The sequence below is a fragment of the Pogona vitticeps genome, chromosome 2 (genome assembly GCF_051106095.1).
Source record: "Pogona vitticeps strain Pit_001003342236 chromosome 2, PviZW2.1, whole genome shotgun sequence".
Lineage (NCBI taxonomy): Eukaryota > Metazoa > Chordata > Lepidosauria > Squamata > Agamidae > Pogona > Pogona vitticeps.
In genome coordinates, this window is record NC_135784.1 from 91,505,372 (window position 1) to 91,526,473 (window position 21,102).

The 21,102-nt window shown below is 40.0% G+C and overlaps 1 pseudogene; it reads right to left on the minus strand.

Moving 5' to 3' along the window:
- Positions 1-1,813: 1,813 nt before the first annotated feature.
- Positions 1,814-1,903, minus strand: LOC140705248 (U2 spliceosomal RNA; annotated as a pseudogene).
- Between the last annotated feature and the right edge of the window lie 19,199 nt (positions 1,904-21,102).

Sequence of the window (21,102 nt, forward strand, 5' to 3'; positions counted from 1 at the left end):
GCAGGGTAGAAAGTTGACCGATATGCATGGGAATATAATTTCCCCTCAGGCTTTGGAAAATGCAGCTTTTTAGGGAAGGGCAGGATTGCTCTCCATTTTAGCTTTCAAGCAAACTTGCAGTGAATCGTTCTTTCTGATTATTTAAAAACCCAATCGGCTATGCTTTAAGGCATACTCTCTCATGCTTGGAAGATTTAATTTCCTTAAGGATTTTACTCTTCTTTCTTCCTTTTTCTAGATAAATGTATCCAAGAAAAACTGTGTCAGGTATGAGTCTGCAGGTGATGTCCCCCGAAGCTGTAATCCCCTCAGGCTTGAGGCCTGGAATTAATGGGGCTTGGAATAAAAAATAAGCCTTTTGTCCCATATCTGCCTGCACCATTAATGTCCTCAAGTCAGTCTTACTCTACTTTGCAGAAAGACCAGTACTTTAAAAGGGGAAAAGATGGACTGTTCAGGAGGTTATCACTCTGCAGTAGCAACCAGGCTACTGATAGCTGTGTCTTTCTCTTATCACTGGGGGAACTGGGAGGCTCAATATCAAGTGCTGTCAGCAAATGTAACCTGCTGGTAATCATTTTATGTTCCTGAAGCTAAGAGGAGGGAAGCAGATCACAAATTTACCTCAGCTATATATTTTTCTAATAAATTTCCACTTAGAGTTTTAATACCTGAGTGATTCAAAATGGCAGTCTTCATGATGGTATGTAGAGTGGCCAGATGCTATTGTATTTGGATAGCTGTGATATTTCAAAACTATTCTTTCTGTTTCTGGGAAAAGATATTGGGCAGAGGGATAATTTTGCTTAATTTTTCCAAGGGAAGAAGAAATTCTTCAGCAATTTTTCAGAACTGGGGCTTGCTCATAGCAGACCTTGTTCCCTTTTCCCTTTGCAAAGGACTTTTTCATTTTTGCCCTGCTATTGTGAGTGGCAAAAACAGCACATGTGTTGGCAAACTGGCCACCATTTTGCTTCCTCCACAACACTCTTGTGAGACAAGAGGCGAGAGCGTAAAGGCTCTCGCTAGAGTGCCCTCCTCCCTCAAAAAGGAACAAGAGGCACAGACCAACCCGCCTGGACCACCCATTGAGACCAAACAGCGGGGAGTTGATACCCGGGAATTGGAGTGGGAACTGTTAAAAACGACAGTGGCCACCCAGACAGGGGGTGAATTGGCGAGAAAAGAGTAAAGGGGGAGGTCCGTTGTAGAGACGGGAATGGGAGATATAAAAGGAGAGGTGGGAAATGATATGGGTAGAGGACCCTTGGACCGGTAAATGGGAAAAGGTACAGGTTCCCCGGGAGGAAGCTGACTATGGGAGAGGAAGGGGTCTACCCCAACGTCCCTCCTATTTGGGGGGAGTCTGAGGCCAGGGAGTGGTGCAGACAGCTCAGGGAGGAGAAAGAACACCGGGTATGGTGTTTAGAGGAAGCCCAGAGGAGGAGGAAGGGCTACTTAACGGGCCATGGACCTCTCTGAGAGGAGAGGACGATGTCTATGGGACAGAGATACAAGATGAGGAGACCACCCTGCTACTGAACCCGGAGTTAGAGACTTGTGAGTTAGAAAACAGTAACCCATTTTTGAAAGGACCTTGGGATGGGTTTGTTAAAGACGTTTGGATGCCCTCTATTCCAATAAAAACTAGTTTTGATTTTTCAATGGGAGTATCTCCAGAGACTCAGTTGAACACAACTGAGAGGTATTTTGCCTCAGGGAGGCAAAATACAAACCGTCACAACTCTCTACCTGCCACCACTCTGTCACATTGTGATATTGGTGGCAGGGAGGCAGCAACCAAAAGAGAAGGAGGGGGAGGGGAAAATTTTTGTACGTCGAAATTCTTTTCTGATAAGAACAGATACTACACTTGATCTTAGCCAAAAGGCCAAGAAGTCATTATGTTGAAATTCTTTTCAGAGGGAATTTCTTTTCTGTTAGTTCAATTGAATATGGTCAGATTCCCCAGCCATTTAATTATGCTGGTCAGTGTGATAGATAGGGGGTTCTGATATAACATATATGAAGTACTGGCTTTACAATTTAAGATAACACATGCTATTTGATTCACATGTACTTACACTAGTAATCATACCCTGTACCTGTAATTGAAATATGATTTCACTATTTCCTTGCTATAATGACATTCTATATGCATTTTTGTATCTATACTTTATGTGAATAGTACTCCTGACCCCCTCTCCCACACAGAAACATTCTTACATTATCACACGCTGTTAAACTGACACAGCTTTGTGTGAACCAAGGCCAACTCAGAATAACAAATTCACAGCGCTCCAGGCAAGGCTGTAACTTCCTAATGCCATGCACTAACACCCCAGAAGAACAATCCATCATTAACATATTTAGAGATAAATTGCACAATGGTTCACACATTCACAAACTTGGCAGCCCGGGATGCAATTTGATATTTTTCTCACATCTACCACGGCCAATAGGAATTACCCAACAGGCACACATAGGGTTCAGAAGACCAATAAGGGGATGCTGTGCTTTATTGTCCTTTGCATAAAATGCTTTACCAATGTATGATGAGGACCCCCAATCTGCCTTTAAGACGGGAGTCCAGCTATATGTTTAATAAAAATAACAATTGACTCTCATATAGTCTGATTGATGCACTATTTTATCTGTTTTTCCTGCCGGAGAATTGAAACCTAAAATTGGGTGGTAACAAGTGGATTCTACTTTAAACAAGTAACATTGCCAAGCTTTGCTCTCCATGACTTCTCAACAAATTGCTCTTTGCAATCTGTCCACAGAGGGAACATACAGTTTTTCTGTGATAAAGGATTTATGACTGCACAGTCTAAACAAGCATGCACAATCAGGTGGCTTTAAAGAGTTTTGACAAGTAGAATACCCAACAGGGAACACCCACTGCTTCCCTAGATATATGGAACATCATTTTATTAATAGGATTTCTAAATGTAGGCTGAAAACGTTTTGTTGCCTGAACCTCAAATAGTGAAGGCACATCCACTCTGGCAGAGTAACTCAGTACAGTGGTGCCTCGACTTACGAACATCCCGATTTATGACCATTTTTAGTTACGACCAGCTCCAGCCGCAAAATTTTGCTTTCACTTGCAGCCGGAGGTTCCAGTTATGAACAGAAAAAGGCAGGGAAAAGGTGAGAGGAATTCAAATTCCTAACCGTTGGTAGGTGAAGAGGCTGCTTCTTTGTAGCTCTTTCACCTCAGCAGTTAGAGTGAGTGTGATCGGACGAGGCTTTAGGCTGCCTGCTAAGGTAAGGTGCTGCTTTCTGCTTTTTAAAAACGGTTCTGGGTGGGTTTTGCAGTGTGGTTTTGGGCTGGGTGGTGGGATTATGTTTCTATGCTGTGATGGGTCTTGGAGGGTTTGTTTGTTTTTTGGTTTTTCCCCCCAATTCTGATGGGTCTTGGGGGGGTTCGCTTGCTTTTTGGTTTTTCCCAATTTCCAATGGGTCTTGGGGGGGGTTGTTTGCTTTTTGGTGGTTTTCCCCCCCATTTCCAATGGGCCTTGTGGGGATGGTTGCTTTTCGCTTTGCTTTTTGTGCACTTCCAATGGGTCTTGCACGCTTTGTTTGCTTTCTGCTTTACTTTTTTTGCATTTCCGATGGGTCTTGCACGCTTTGCTTGCTTTTTGCTTTGTTTATTTTTTGCATTTCCGATGGGTCTTGCAGTGGTTTTTTTGGGGGGGGAGGGGTGATTTTTTTTCTTCAGCCGGAATGGATTAATTGCATTGCAATGCATTCCTATGGGAAATGGTGCTTCGACTTACAACCATTTTGAGTTATGACCCGAGTTCCGGAACCAGTTAAGTTCATATGTCAAGGCACCACTGTATTTGGCTAACGTTTGGTGCTGTTTTCCTCTTTGCAGTGTCCTCACATGTTTTGATGCATCCTACCTCATTTTAGAGCTGCCTCACTTCTTTTTCACACAATAATAAGGCTATATTTTGGGGGGCACAATTCGAAGCACTCCTAATTAGTTTGTTCTGTGCCCATGCAGATGGTTATTTTGCACCATTTGGGTGATGTTATATGCGGTTACATATTTGGTGGGTTGTGGCTTTCAAAGGAATGATGGAGAAACACCACCACCACCCCCGCCATTCTGGGTAGATGCACAACTGTTTTGCTATATCACTTACTTTTTTTAAAAAGGAAAGTCACTGTAGTCTGCTGAATGACAGCCATGGGAAAAGGTGGGGAGGGGAGCAGGAAGGGGAGTCATTAATCAAAAGAGGGACAAATTGGAACAATCTGAAGACTTGTTTGGACCCATCTCATGGGATAAAAAAAAATTGGTCAGTGTTAATGAAAAGATCACTTAAGTGAGAGATAAAACAGATCACACTAAAGATAACAGCTGTTAAATTTTCAACCAGACCACTCTTGCTTTTCCTGTCTGCATGTGTCCTAAGTCTACCTCTGTCAAAACTTTTATGGTAAAAAGCTAGGCCATCGGACTTTGGTGCTTGTTTTCATCCATATGTACCACCCTGTTCTAGGACTGGCCATGAGATGGCCAACTTTCAAAAAAGAAAAATTTCCTTAAGGACCTAATGGTGGACTGAATAGCCCTTAGCCAGTTTATATAGCTGGAAAGAACCTAACTGTGGAATACCTAACTGTAGAACCTAATTCCACAGTTACGTTCTTTCAAGATATTTTGGACATGAGATCCCATCTTTTCCTACCAGCAGATGGCCAATGGTCTGGAATGGTAGAGTTACACCCCAAAATGTGTAGATGTAGGCTCCTCTTCTCTGATAAACTGGATATTCTAGTCTGTAGCTATGGAAAATAGTTTTATGGTTATGCCAGCTTTCTTTATGAATATAGTACAACAGCAACAACAGAAACAATAATTTGAAAATAAATTAAACAGAACGATAAATCTCTATATGGAAAATACCTGAGACATATTTATGGAAAACATAATCATAATTCAACATGGCCATGGCTAAAACTGGGGACTATTAAGAAAGAAACTGAAGGCTTGATTTTTCCTGGACAAGAACAAGCACTCCAAACCAACATGACGAAAGCTAAGATCCAAGGAATTAGTGCTAACATTAAATGCCGACTCTGCCAACAAAAAGATGAAACTGTTTCACACCTCATCTGCAAATGAGCAGCAACCAGAAGACGACATGACTGTATTTGAATAAATGTAGACTGTCGTACATGGGGGAAAATAAAACATCCTCTGAAAATATGACCTACTGCATTTTTGGAGCAAAAATTAATATAAGACCCTGTCTTATTTTGGGGGGAAATGTTCTTATAATTTTGGCTGTGCCTGGTGTTTTTAAATAATAATAATACAGTAATTCTAAAGTACCGATATGAAATACAGTCTGTGGATGTAAATCGTGACAAATGCAGGAAGGAACATACAAGTACTGTATTGTTATTCCTTCATGTGTGTCTGCCTTTGAATATCATGTCATGTGATGATGCTGGTTTCATTCTACGAAAGCATCCCATCTCCCCAGCTGCTTTCATTTGCCATTTGATATAATGCTGCCCTGTGTCTAACCTGATAGCCAAATTACCTCAGCCCTTTGAAGTAACTCAGTTCCACAAGAAGGCTCTGGCTTTTAATTCGGAAGAGATTTACAGCATATTGAGTGGCACTAAGTTTATCTAGATAAACTGAAGGTATGCAGGGACACCAAAACTAAGGGATATCTTACCTCACTGGCTTTAGAAGAATCCAGGAAGGCTGGATATCACTGGAATAAAGGATTTTACAACAAAATACAGGACAACCACACACACTAGTTGGCCCCTCACAACTAATGTGAAAGCAAGAACACGATGGGATACCCAGGGAGAATTTCACTGAAATGTTCATTTCTAAATTTCACCCCAAAGAAATGGCTTTTCCTTCATACTGAAAAAGAAAGATTTAGAGAAAATGCAGGAGAAAATGTCAGCATAGCTCTACATGCAACCATGTTAACAGCCAGCATCACCTACTGTATGTATAATGAGAGCAATTTTGAATAGTGTGGTCCTCAATGCTCCATACCCTCAGGACCCAACATGGGTCACAACCAGTTCCTCAACTATGGAAGCTGAAAGCAACTTGCAATTTCTAGAAATCTGCATCTAGTTTTATTTTGGTGGACTTTGAGAGATTGGCGGGGGGGGGGATGCACTTCATTTTATAGCAGAACAATCATTTAATCGATGCTGTCAGGAGTGGAAAATGATACTTTATCATAAAGTATTTTCTCTTGGGAGGCAACCATGAGGGAGAGTATGGAGAGCCAAAGGTTACAAAACTTTGCAGTGGCTACACATTCAGTGGCAGTGGATACAAGTGGCAACTGGGATATGGATGATTTTTTAACATGGTGGCACATGGATGATTTTTAGATATCTACAAAATACCCAGTGGCACCAAGCCTTAGGCAGTGGCATAGCCTATGCCCGTGTCCCTCTCTCTGCTGCCATCCAATGGTGCCCACAGTCCCCTTCATGCTTGCCATCAAAACCTTGTCACCTACACACTTAATAGTAGAAAACGATCTACATTATGAGGTACATTTCACATAATAGGTCAAATGTTGTATGTGGTGTGTGCAAAAACACAGGGAGTTCTTATTGCAGAGCCGCCCAGATTCACAAGAAGTATTTATTTCCTCTCTGAGCCCTGGTGTTCCTGGTAATGTCACCACCTTCTCAGTCACTCTGCTTCATATTTACCACAGGGTTTCAGGGCTTCTCTCCAGGCCCTGCCAGCCACCTTTCCCCTTCTTGGTTGGAGGCTCTGAAGTTCAGGCTTACAACCTTTCCCTTCTGCTCCTTTGGGCATGGGTTGACCTTTTTTGGCCAGAAGCACTCAGCTGTTGGCTGTGCTTCACTGGGATTCGTCTCCCAAGCTATTCCTCGCTGCTAATTAGAGCCCTGGCCTTTTGCTTGACTTGGCTTTTTTAAAAGTCTCTATATGGGAATATATGCTTTGGCCCTCCTCTACTTCTGCTGTTTCAGATCAGCACTAGATAACGGATCAAGAAAAGTGGACATACTGTGAAAATGCTGTGCTATCTCCATCTGTGGCTGACAATTCCTCCCTTCAAATGGCTTTCCCAGTGGCAGTGATGTGATCAACTCTTCATAACACCAACCCCTGGTCATTCAGCCTTTTTTTTTCTTTTACTCTCTGGTTCTTGTTTGTTCTGAATAAGTGGACATTTCCATTGCTTGCTGAAGACTAGAACTTTCAAATACCATCCCAATGATCGGCTTGAGGCTCTTTCTGGTATCTCCCAGTTTTAAGAAACAATGACACCATTTGCATGCACACCAATGCTTCTGCACTTAAGTCTCATTCGCAAAACCCATCTCCATGTCCTTGTCTCCTCTCTCTGCTTTCCACCTGCCACTGGATAATGTTATGCACATAACATGTCACCGAGCAGCAGACAGCTTTGGAAAGTTAATTTTTTTAAATTGCCTCTCCCAGACTCCTCTAGCCAGCATGGCTAGTGGTAACTTTTCCAGGCTTTGCAGCAGCATGCCAGATTGTAATTTAGGAGAGACTCTGATTGCCCTGCGTATTTTGTTCATTTAACTATTTGTTGGAGATACCTGCTTCCATTTCCTGGCCTATTCTTTCTTTTTCAGAGCTTCTGTTTTGGCCTGTCTTTTAGTATTCCATTCTCTCTCTCTCCACCTCCACCGCCTTCACATCCACTTTTGCCTTCCAGGCTTTCTTGTGGAACATGTACCTTCAGAGATAGCCCAAATCATTTCCTTCTGCAGAAAAGCTTGTCTGATTTTGGAACCCTTTTTACACGCACGTCAGTGGCAGCCTACACTTTCCTGTCTCAATACCCCCAACTCTGCATAGCACCCTCTTTTACTGTCCTGCTGTTATCGATAATGAACTCCTGTCTCCCCAAGGGGCATGGTTGGTATCTTCTCCTTCCTATTAGTTCCTCCTTCCAAGCGCACTGAACTCCCTGGTGCCTGAAATGCCATTTTGCTAATATCATTTCTACCAGGCTGACAGATTGAGTTTCCTTGTAAGTCTGCACTTACACAGCCTGGCTGGGTTCCTGCAGCAGATGCACTGACACATGACCGGGTGAGGTAATGGCCTTGATTGCATTTCCCCAGAAACCCTATAGTCCAAGGAGAGCTGCCAGATCTATTGCTAATAACATTCCACATTCCAGTCCCTGACATTTATCACAGTTTCTTTACAGCAAGAAGGTAACAAAATCAGCTCCTTCTCTATATTTTTCTCTCTCCCTCTCAGTGGTAGCATACAGCAGTCCTGTACTTTAATAAAACTGATAATAGGCTATTTTTGTGTGTGACAATCAGAACTGTTGTAATCTGTGCAATGGATGAGGGAGCGATTGCAAAGTTCCCATGGTTATTCTGGAATCTTTAAGGTGTTCCTCATAACAGCTCTTTTTAAAGTAGCATAACATTAGAAACAGGTTATTCATTGTATTTGCGAAGGCTTTCACGGCCGGGATCTAATGGTTCTTGTGGGTTTTTTCGGGCTCTTTGGCCATGTTCTGAAGGTTGTTCTTCCTTAAGTACTCCACTCCCAAGCCAACTACACCAGAGCACAGGTTGCTGTCCTCTAAAGATGCCCATGGCCACAGAGACTGGCGAAACGTTAGGAAGAACAACCTTCAGAACACGGCCAAAGAGCCCGAAAAACCCAGAACAACGAACCTTCAGGTTATTCATTGTTGTTTGTCAAGTTGATAGTACATACTTTTTTCTTCCCAGAAGATCAGACTAATGCATGCATTCTTTTCCCCCATAAGGCTGACAACAGGTTTATGAAGTAGAATGGGTTATGAGGTAACAACTGGACCAAGGTGATCTGATGAGCTTCCGATGTCACGTGGGATTTGGACCTGGCTCACCAAGCTCAGTACAGCATCCTCCTTATTGCAGAGAAGTCCTAATAATTTAAATGGGGACACATGACAGCCTGAGTCCATGAGATGAAAGATGGGCTCCCATATATGACAAAACTTCTTCTATGATTTACTGCAGTTAATTAAATATACTCTTATCAATCAAAAGTGGGCAACTTGTGGCTGTCCATATGTTGTTGGTCTGCAGTTCTGTCACTTTACCCAGCATAGCTAATGGTGAGGGCTGATGGAATTTCAACTTCAAGAACAGCCAAAGGCTCCCAATCGACAGTGGCCAGTGACTTCAACTTCAGAGGTGCTTCTGGGAATCAAATCTGGGGTTCGGTCTGTAACTATACAGGAGCTAGCTAAGGTGCTGTGATTCTCCTGCAAGAATATATGCACCTACATACCACCTATAGCCTTATCCAGGCATTAGCATACCAGGTTTTGTCTACATACTTATAGGGGAGCAAGTAGCCTTTTTGTCCTTCATAGGTGCTTTCTAAAAGCAATGACTGAGGAATCTGGAGAAAAGAGGTTCCTGCTCACAAGTAGAGGAAGCAGGGTTCTTACTTATGCATACAGCCTAAATGGAAGCAGAAGACAAAAGTAGGAAATGAATGCCTGGATAAGACTGGAATCGGCCAATGACTCTGTAATGCCTTTAGTGATGGGTGATCATTGGAGGGAAGCTATTCTTCTCTGGTTGAAGAGATCTGTGATATACAGGGGTAGGGACTCCCTCAGGATCTTCCAGGAGACTAAATTAGAGGTTGGATTTCATTTCCCCTGCTTTGCCCTTTAGTCACTTTTGTAACTAAGAAGCATAGACATCTTTAATACACTAAATAACCCAAGCAGTGAAAATACAGTATGCTTGTGTGCGTATGTTAAATACACCTGCAAAAGTGAAGGCTGGGAGAAATAGTCTTTGCTAATTCTTTTCCAACCTGCTTATTTGGATAATTGGGCTTCTTGGTACAATTTACATAATCTGCCCTGTAGGGTACTGTAGTGCAGCCCTCCAGGCTAATTTGTATGCTTTAAGAAAGCAAAACGTTGATCGGTCTGGTGATATGAATACAAACTAAGTGAACTATGACTGTAAAATCCATCTGGACAAACAGACACAGAAAGGAACAATTTCTTTATACTCAAAATTCATTATTCCAAATCAGTAATTGTAACAGAGGTATCTTGGAAGTATAGAGAAAGGTCCATTTTTGCCCAGACTTTTCAGTGTTTTCTCCCATTATCGTTTTGTACATGTCCACCTGAAAACACCAGGTTTAATTCTAATTCTAACCCTGAGAATATAAAACTGCTCTGCCATACATGAAAAGAACGTGTAGAATTCAAGGAAATCTTTACAGCCACAATTAAACTGAAATATGATAATGAGAAATTCATATTGGTCGGAAAGCAACGTCACTTATTTTACTTCTTTCCTTTATGTATTGCCAGGGTTTCACACTTCCAAAGTCCCTTTGTCCCTGTCGGGGTGGTGGTGGTGGTGGCACCAAGTCTTGCTTTTGGATAAAGGTGGCTCCTAACTAAATAGAATCAAAGCTCTCAGTACCGGAAATTCAACCTTGATGGCTCACTTGTGTGGATTTCAAGCAAACTCTGTTACCTGAGTATTTTCCTGATCTTCCTCTGCCCCCAGTTGCTTTAGAATCTGGGTGAAACCAGACAGAGGAATAAGAACAAAATGGATGTCAACAGAGAGAAGTATAAAGTTCTCCATAGCAGTAGAAAGAATCAGATGCACAAACAGAGGATGGGTGGTACTAAGCCTGAGAGTATCTAAAGATTTTAGTGTATCATAAACTCAATAGGAGTCAGTGCTGTGGTGCGCAACAGGAAAAGCTAATGTATCAACGGAAGCATAGCATTCCAATCCCAAGACATAATTGTACCTCTTAATTTTGCATTGGTCAGACCTCAGTGTATCTGGTTCAGAGCATCACTGAACTGCAAAGTATCCTTAGGAGGGGTGCAAAGATGGTGATAATCCCAAAGATCAAGTCTTAGGTTGAACTGGGTGCATTTGATCAAAAGAAGAGACAACCATAGGTTGATACATCTCTTTTAGGATCTGGATGAAACAAAAGAGAAAATGGCAATGAAGTGAATGTTGATTGAGACAACTATAAAGTTATCTGTAGAGACAGAGGTAAAATATAAAGTTCTCTATAGAAACAGAAGGAAATGTTTGAAAAGCTGCCATAGAAATTATAGAGAACATTTATTTGCTGTAACTCCAGATGGTAAGACTCAAGCCAATGGTTTCAAATTACAACAAAAATTATTTAAAATAAATATTAGAAAGAACTGCTGGCAATACAGACTTCTCAACGGCAGAAAAAAAAGATGGTGTTAGATTTTTCTGATTTTTAGTCAAAAGTTGCATGTCTACTTATTCAGTTTGCTGTAACTGTGGATTTCCTGAGCTGGAAAGGTGTTGATCTAGAAAGATAATCTTTTACAATCAATTCCAGTTCTACAATCTTACCTTCTCTTCCCTAGTAGCAAAGTCCCAGTCCAAGTTGGGTTGCCTCACACATGCTTTATATATATACAGTATATAAAAAACAAAAACGACCCACCCCAAAAAACACATACACAAAACACAGGAGACTTGATAATGAAACTCCAAGGTTTTGTCATTTAGTTTCAGATTTTTTGCCAACCCTTCTCCTGTAGGTCATTGAGACTGAATAAGGGACCTTTGATGTGCAAAAGAGTGCTTTCTGGTCTACAGTATTGTTTCTTCCTCATCTAATGTGTACAACCATCGGGAGTCACAAGAGCTGGAAACAAGAATTTCTAGGCTCCAGTAAGTTTCATGGGAAACTACTGCAGCAGAACTTCAAGCAACCTAACAAATTGGCAGGTCCTATAAGACCCTGTAGAAATGGCTTCTGGACCAGTTTTCTGCAGGATAGAGACCTGTATAGTTCAGACAAAATTTGGAGACCTCTCAGACTGAGGAATTCTGGGAGTTGCAGTCCAAAAAGTAACTTTTCCCAGTCCTGAGTCCACATAGACTCCTTATAAATAAAAGAGAAGAAACCAGCAGTGAAGCAGCTAAAGCAAGTGACCAAAATACTTTATAGACGTTGGTTCATAAAATGTGCCAAGAGTATCAGCCCTTAAGTGAAACTTGATTCCCCCCCCCCTTTCTCATATACAGTATATATATATATATGAAAGACCTGGATTCTTTCGCCTTTGATGTCAGGAAGGATGGAAAGCCACTTGAGAACAAACATATATATATTCCTGACATGAAAGGGGGGAAAAAAGCCAGGTCTTTTCCAGATTTACAGTCCTCAAAGCTTTTGCCTTAATGTAGCTCTTCTGAAGTCAGTGGGGCTCCATCAAGTGCAGGGAGAACAACATTTCAAAGTATTTATGCTGCAATTTTATCTATCTTACCCTGCAAGAATAAGAAAAATCAAACAAAACAAACAAAAACCCCACAAACAATCCTATTGGATGTTTCCTGCCATATGGTATTTGAGTTGGCTTAATAACATCCTGCCACATTCTTATGGAAACCAGCCAATTTGACAAGATGACACACTCACTCTCCTGTGGAAGCTGTCGCTTATTTTGCAAATATGTCACGTGCATTTCACCAAATATTTTATAAATATGCACAAAAGACAGAATGTCTTTCCTCTTCTTCCTAGACCAGAATACTCAGCAAATGAAACTGACTAATCATGTCTTGGTATCCCTTTTGTGGGTTTTTTATACAATGCTTACAATGGATATTCAATGTGGTATAGCAGATAAAGTGATGTACTAGGACTCAGAAGGCCTGGGCTTAAATCCCTGCTCAGCCATGAAAACTCACTAGAGGCTGTAGAACTGGTAAAAAAAATAATAATCCTGTGCTATCAGTCAATTATGACTTATGACAGCCCTTTTCAGGATTTTCCAAGCAGACAATACTCAGCAGTTGTTTACCATTCCCTTCTTCTGGAGGGCGCCCTGGGACTGTGTAGCTTGCCCAAGACCACACAGGCTGGCTCTACTTCACAGGAGGCACAGTGGGGAACTGAACTCCCACGGTGCCTCTAGCTTCATAACCAAATATATAAACCACTGATAAAACCACTCCTTAAATATCTCACATAACTTAAAAGCACTACTTGGGTTGCTACAGGTTGATTCTGACTTGAAGGCACAGAACAACAATTAAATGCTTTCCATATTATTTTGTAACTCAGTCACTTAACATCTTGTAATGGTTTATGTGCATGATGTACTCCCAGAAGTGAGAAAACAGTACATATATAATTATTCCATTATACAATTCACAAAGCAAGGGAAATCCCAGAAGCTGACTCCTTTTTTTAATCACTTAACCACTTCCCTCCCAAACACAGAGCAATTGTCATGACTGTTTTTTGACAAGTGTGAAAGGTACTGAGTGCAAGAGGGTATCCTGTGGACGAGCCCTTCTGAACCTATTTTAGGCCATGGCCATAAACACAATATGAAAGAAATATAGGCCAAATCAGGATAGTATAAGTTGCATAATGAACCTTATAAGGTGGTGCCTGAAGGATTGTCTGTAGCCCCCTTCAAATGTGGCAGACTCCCCCCCGGGGGGGGCCATATGGCCCCCTGTTGAGAATGGCTGCTGTAGACCATCTTGACTGCTGCCATTGGTGTTGTCAGCATTCAAGCAGGCCTTTGCTATGACAAGCTTGGTAACTTTTTGCCCCGCTGGTAACATGGACACAATTTTGTGCAGCAACAGGCCATTTTCTGGTGTTTTGATAAAAAAGCACAATAGCACACACAAATTGGAGGCTCTTGAAAAAAAGAATTGAACATCCTGGCTTTAAAAAATGGAATATAAAGGTTATATACACTACTCACAAATCCCAACAGAAACTTCCCTCATGTAGAATTACCCGGCGTTAGAGGATCGTAGTCTCAAGACTAGACTACTGTAACGCTCTCTATGTGGGGCTTCCTTTCAGACTGATGCATTCAAGTAAAGTAATGACCACTGGACTCACAACTGAGTGGCAAAGTGCTGTTCTCACTCCCTTGCTTAAATAGTGAGAGCAGCCTATCTCTGCAGACATAGCAGCTGAACGTGGTTGACAAGATTGTCCCATATGCTATCAGTCATCCATTGACTTGACGGTACAAGCATGACTTTGCATTTTTTACTACAATATTAAATTTAACCCCTTGTTCACTGAAAGGAACAAATCCTGATAATAGGTGGGGGAAAGAGGTGGCGAAACAGTAGGAGCTGCAGTCACAAAGGAATACAGCAACAGGAAACCTGCTGATGAAAATGTTGAGGAACAATGGGCAGGGGAGCCGTAGTGGTGCTAATATTTTTACTGGCGACTTTCTTATAATAAAGGAAAGAAAGTTGGCTGATGTTCTCTCTCAAATGAGTTTAGATATAACAAATTGTTTTAGAGAATGGCAAAATGAGTGTCCATTGTAGAAACCATCACCTTCCACAGAAGACAGGAAACAGCCATAAAAGAGGCCCTGATGACATTAGCACTATTGGACTGGAAGACCCAGAAAATAATAACGGAAACTACCACATTTTTTTTGCATTTTTTTGAGCCAGGAGTGGAGATGAGGTTCTGAAGAAATACATAATAGTGAGTGCAGGTACCACAGCTATGCTCATCTCTCCAACCATGCAGAATGAAATCATTGGACTATGGGGGGAAATTATCCATAGGACTATGTGGGGAAATATTGTTTCAAAAGTTGAAGCAACAGCTGAGGTTTTTTTTCCTGTTCTAGCTGACAAGGTGCAAGATATATCAAGGAAAGAGCAGTCGGTGATTTGTGCTCGTTATGTGAAAGTACAGGACGACAAACAAATATTGTGAGAAGATTTCCTTGAATTTGTACCAGCTGAAGATGTAAAGGCATCTCGGTTAGTATCAGTTATTACTTCAACTCTATTGGAATCACATAGATTTAGAGAAAATGGTCAGCCAAGGATATGACAGTGTTGCTGCACTGAGTGGCAAATGGGAGTCTGACCAATAATTTCTAAGAAATATCCTAAAGCATAGCATGTTCATTATGTGGGGCGCAGTTTAAAAATAGCCGCTGTTCATCTCCACAATACACAATTGCCTTGGAACTGTCAAATCAATTATCAGTTTTTTCTGCCAGTCTTTGCAAAGTCTTCAAAAAAATGTAAGAAAAGAAAGTTGGGATATGAGCCAACACAATATTCTCTGATTGTGTGAGACAAGGTGGATGGAAAAACATCCATCAATAGGTTGATTAGCTGAAATGTATTCACCAATAGCACAAACTTCGCAGATTTTACAGATCTACAATTCATAAGAAATGTCACAGCCAGCTTTTCAGTTTTTACTTTGTGTAACATCAGGAGAATATTAGGAATATAATTATTCATATTAAATGAACAGTTCTCTTATAGTGCCACACTTTGTCAGACGTTTCAGAAGGTGGATTCCGATCTTGTTCAGTCCTGCTAATACAGTATGTTAAAAATTATAATTCAGACATTACAAGAAATAAGAGAAACCCGAACAGTTTCCTGTAATTGATTTTTCAGCTGAGAAACTAGTTGGTGACTTTGGAGAGGAAATAAAGAGGGCGAGAACAGCCAGTCGTCAAATAGTATGGGACAATGCACCTGCTGAGTGCTCCAAGGAGTACTATAAAATAAATCTTTATCTCCCAATCCTGGAACACTTCATAACAGAACTGAACTCTAGATTTTCTGACCGCAATATGTGGATTGCAATATTGCTTGCAACTTCCTCTCCCAAGAAAATGTGAAAGGGCTAAGTCGCAGTCTTTTGACCAGTGTTTTAATGTGTATGATCGGTTGGTTGAACATTTTCCAGTTTTTGAAGCAGAACTGCAAATGTGGAAAAAAATAAACAGCAGTTTTTAAAGGTAAGAGCCCAAGGCCTGTATTAGAAGCAATAGAAAATTGCGACCAACTTTTAAATTCCCAATATCTGCATATTGTTGGTGATCCTAAGCAACTCTGCCAGTCTGAACCATGACATCTGAGAGAATATATTCCACTTTGAAGCGGCTGATATCATGGCTCCACAATTCCACGTGGGGGATGCTGGACTGATAGGGCTCAGTCTCCCCAGTGCTCATTGGATAAAACCGGTAATATTATTTTCTGCTTTTCAGAAAGAAGGAAAAGATTCAAATTGAATGTTGTGATTTTTAAAAAAAATAAAAATGAGAATTATTTTACATTTTTAAATAATGCTGTAATAAATCTTGGCTTAAAACAGGGTTGTAAATGGAGGAACTATTTTAAGTAAGACATGTTTTTCATACATAATGATTATTTGAATTCCGGCAACCACAGTCTACTCAAAGTTACACTCTTCCTATTCTTTATGTCTATATTTGGCTATGCCTGCTTCCCAGGATACCAGCTTCAGGATTCAGTGCTCAACAGTTGCCCCAAACAAGTAAAATAACTGCTTGTGACAAAATGTGATCTGGACTGCAAGCATCTTCTAAACTGTTCTAGTTTTGAGCTGCCTTCTTTCTCCACAGTTTGGGCACTACAGTCTCACAGGTCTATAGCATGCCTCCGCTCTAGATCCTCCCAAGATGTCCACTGACATTCTGTTCTCACAGTCTCCTGTTCATGTTTTGGCAGCTAGAGATGGCAGCCCCAGTATAAAGAAAGAGAGCCAAAACACCTGTGGTGACACATGGCTGGCTACTATAATTCACTTAATACTCCTCCAAAAAAAACCCCGGAAGTAAGGTTCATGGCAACTGAGTCAATGGAGGTAGGATCGGGAACTTGCTAATGTGTAATGATAATATGGTCCTGCCTGGAAGTTCTCCTGTACTGCAGTGCATGAATAAATGTCCCTTCCCTGCACTACATATAAGATGACCTCCGTGCACTAGGCTAGGCAATTCCAGCAAGTGCAGGGACTAAATTTCCCATCGTAGGACCCTCCATGTGCCATCCTCTTTGCTACTGCTGCACTGTCAAACATAGTTGTGTGGTTTTGCAGGGAGGTAGAGAAAATAAGAACAGCTTTGGGGGGGGTCATACATAGCCCACAAGCAGGATTGCCAAGGCTCATACGTTGGTGCTGACACAGGTTTTGGAGTTCATTCTCTAGGTCACGAAAACTCTAGCAGTGGGACACTGCTAAGTTGGCAATCCTGACCCATTAGCCTCCTTTTGAAATTGTTACTGAAGAGTGACCCCTATGACATCACAAAAACATGATAAAGCAGTAATGGGAAGGGGGCGGAGCTACAAACAGCGAGGCAGCAAGGAATCTGGCATCTCCAGATTTCTGCTGCATGTTGTGAATCCAGAACCCCCCCCCCAAGAAATTGGGGGTCGGGGAGGGTCAGGAGAAACCCACCCTGAGTCGCAGGAGAGCGGAGATATTCTGGGGGGTGGAAAGCAACCACCTCTTAGATCCAGACAAAGGATTCTGCCAACGCCATTTTTTAATGTCTTCCTAGCTCCGTGGCAGGAGGGAAGCATGAAGATTCATGAATGACTGCATTAACAAGGACTAATTGGTCTCAACATCGCCTCTGTAAGTACAAAATAAACTTAAGTGGCTGATTTCAAAGAAGACAGTGTAATCCTGAAGCAGCAAACAAGCTTCAAACCCAAACAGACCGGTATTTTATTACTGCATCATGCCTGGAAACAGAAACTAGAGCTGATAAAGACAGAGACTTTTGCTATTATCCCCTATCCTCGGTGGGAACAACTCATAGTTATTCCTATGAACTTTTATAATAATAATAATAATAATAATAATAATAATAATAATAATAATAATAATAATAATAATAATAATAATAATAATAATAATAATAATAATAATAATAATAATAATAAAGAAAAGAAGATTTAAGGAGACGAAATGCTGCAAGAGGTGGAGTCTAACTTAATGGAAGTTTTATTATGACTGATTCTATAATCTACAATCGAAGCTATCTGGGGAAAGCTGGAGTCTGGGACAGTATAAATCATTAGCTTTGCTGAGGAATTGACTTTTATTACTTAAGTACTTTATGGCTGTAGGCTGGAAGAAGTAAGCAAGCCATGTGGGGGGCATTTTTATAATAAGGAATGTTTCTTCAAATGAGGTGCATATCTGGAAATTAGAAAGCATCTCTGCCCATCTACTTTGTAACCATGATGGATTTAACAGAAGTAAATGCCTTTCAGAACTTACAAGGGAACATTATGAATCACCTTAAAAGGTGAAAGGTTTGGGCTAAACCTGATAGAATTGTTAAATCAAATTTTGTACATGACAATAAGTAATTGTCAGGATCAGTACTGTAAAGAGAAGCAAAGCTTGAAAGTATACAGCTGAGGTGATTGGAACAGCTGTGAATGTAGCCCTAGGATTGGTCATCTATGGGATAAAACTAGCAGACCAAGCATACACAATCTGTGGGTTGTTGTGGGTGATGCTGTTGGTGTGTTTGTGGAGAAGAGTCGTCGTGTTCCTGTCCTGGAGAATCCTGGAGGAAGCCGTGTCTACGTGCTTGGTATTGAAGAGGAACTCTGGCTATTTGGACGGAATGTATGGTATACGACTACTGAACTTATTTACTGGACATTGACTCTGATATATGCACTAAATTCTCTGGAAACTGTTGTGCATTACTTTGAAACTGAGAACAAAGACTTAGCTGTAAATTTACCTGTATATTCTGTAAATAATACAACATCTGCTATCAACACTACTCTGGTGCTTGGCATCTTCATCATCTCGGGGAAGATCTTTTGGTTATCGCACCCTGGTGTGTACCTGTACTACCGCTACTCTGTCAAAAGTCAATTTTCTGAACTCCAGACTGTGCTTTCAGAGATGGAGGAAAAGACGGAGCATTGGAATCTTTCATCAGAACAGCAGACTGAAACAGAAACAGACCAGCTCACTATAGCAGCACAAGGAAAAGTGACTTTATTTGTTTTTAGAAAGGAGGGTAAAATCCTTAAAAAGGAGGTTAGGGAAACTGATTTGTATTGTGAGAAAGAGGTTCAGGTTGATGAAAAAAAGAGGTGTCCTAATTTGGTGGCTGAATATGCAAAGCAAGGAAGCAAAAAGGCGGGGCTGAAAGGGAAACGAAATGATTACAAATCAGACATTGCTTGGCTTCAAAAGGAGAATATATCTGGGAAAAATCCACCAAATCAGAGAGAAAATAGCTTAATAGGGTTCCATAGATGGCATTTCAAAACTACTAAAAAAGGAGCCAATTCTAATTTAGGTTTAGAATGCTATAAATAAAAGGGGAAATGACAATTGATGAATACAACAACAAAGTGATTCTGATTATGTTTGGAGATAAGCAACAATTAAGAATTATTAATTATGCAATCTGAAATATGTATGATGAATATAATATTAGAAATTGTGGACTTTAAGATATACTGTAAGATGTAACTCAACTATAGGTTAATAATGCCATAAGAGATCTCGAATGAATTATAAGAATGTAACCTTAGGTTTATTATGTTATATAAGTGACTTGGAATTCCTGGTCCGTGCAATGGAGTTAAGATTTATGAAATATAAAGGGGGAATCTTATCTGATGATTATAACAACAAATTACAGTATAGATTTGAGGGGCACATAATGTACGCACAAAATGGATGTGATTTATATATTGCAAGTAATATAGACTATGTTTGGAGTCAAATGGCAAAAAAAGGAGCCAATCTAATTTCAGGTTTATAATGCTATAAATAAAAGGGAAAATGTTAATTGATGAATATAATAACGAAATAACTTTGATTATGTTTGGAGATAAACGATAATTAAGAACTATTAATTGTGCAATCTGAAATACTTATGATGAATATAATACCAGAAATTGTAGACCCTAAGGCATATATTTAGGGAAATAAAATATGTATGAATTGTAACATGATCAAATATTCTAGGCTTATAATGCTATAAATAAAAGGGGAAATGTTAATCGATGAATACAACAACAAATTACAGATTCAGAGGCGTGCAAAAATATGTATGAACTGTAATATCTGTCATACTATCGTAGCACCATTGAGAGTGTCCTAACCTATGGCATTCTGGCATGGTTTGGGAGTAGCTCTGTAGCGGACAAAAAAGTTCTACAGAGAACCATTAAAATTGCCCAGAATATCATCGGGCTCCAGCTACCAACCCTGGATGACATCTTCACATCCCGCTGTCTGAGGAAGTCACACAGCATCCTGAGAGACTCTTCCCATCCTGCTTATAACTTTTTTGAACTGTTACCATCTGGCAGAAGATATAGAACAATTAAGACTCAGACCACACATTTTCTGAATAGTTTTTATCCCAGAGCTATAATTGCAATTAATAATGAGCTTAAAGACCACCAGTAGCGAATAATTAGTTGGACTGTGTTACTTGGCCTGCGGTGTAGATGTTTGTATTTTTAGTGGGGACTTTTAGTGGGTGGGGAGTGTTTGAGGAATTTTATGTGTGTGCATGTGTCTGGTCTCTGGGTGTCTGTGAATTTCGTTGTATGGGTATACTGTGTATATACTTACAATGACAATATATTATTATTATTATTATTATTATTATTATTATTATTATTATTATTATTAATATTATTAATATTATTAATAATAATAATAATAATAATAATAATAATAATAATAATAATAATAATAATAATAATAATAATAATAATAATAATAATAATAATAATAATAATAATAAAATATATAGGTTAGATATATATAAGATCCCCAATATCTGAAATACTGATGAAATGTGAAATTCAGATATGAAATACATGTATGCTTAGATGTTTAATAGAGTACTGGAGATTATTTAATTGTAATGCATTCACACAGAGATATTAAGTACATATGAATTATAATATGATTAAGGAGCCAAAGCTAGATAAATATACCCCATGACTTTGTTTATGATGAATATAACATTAGAAATTGATGATTTTAAGGCACATATTTAGAGAAACAAAATATGAATTGCAAAATGATCAAGACATAAGGTGATATATATATATAATACTGTATACTCATTCTCTGAAATATTGATTATCATGTGAAATCCTGATATGGAATACATATTTGCATAGATTGTAAATTGAAGCTAATATAGTGTAGGAGATCATTTAATGCATCTA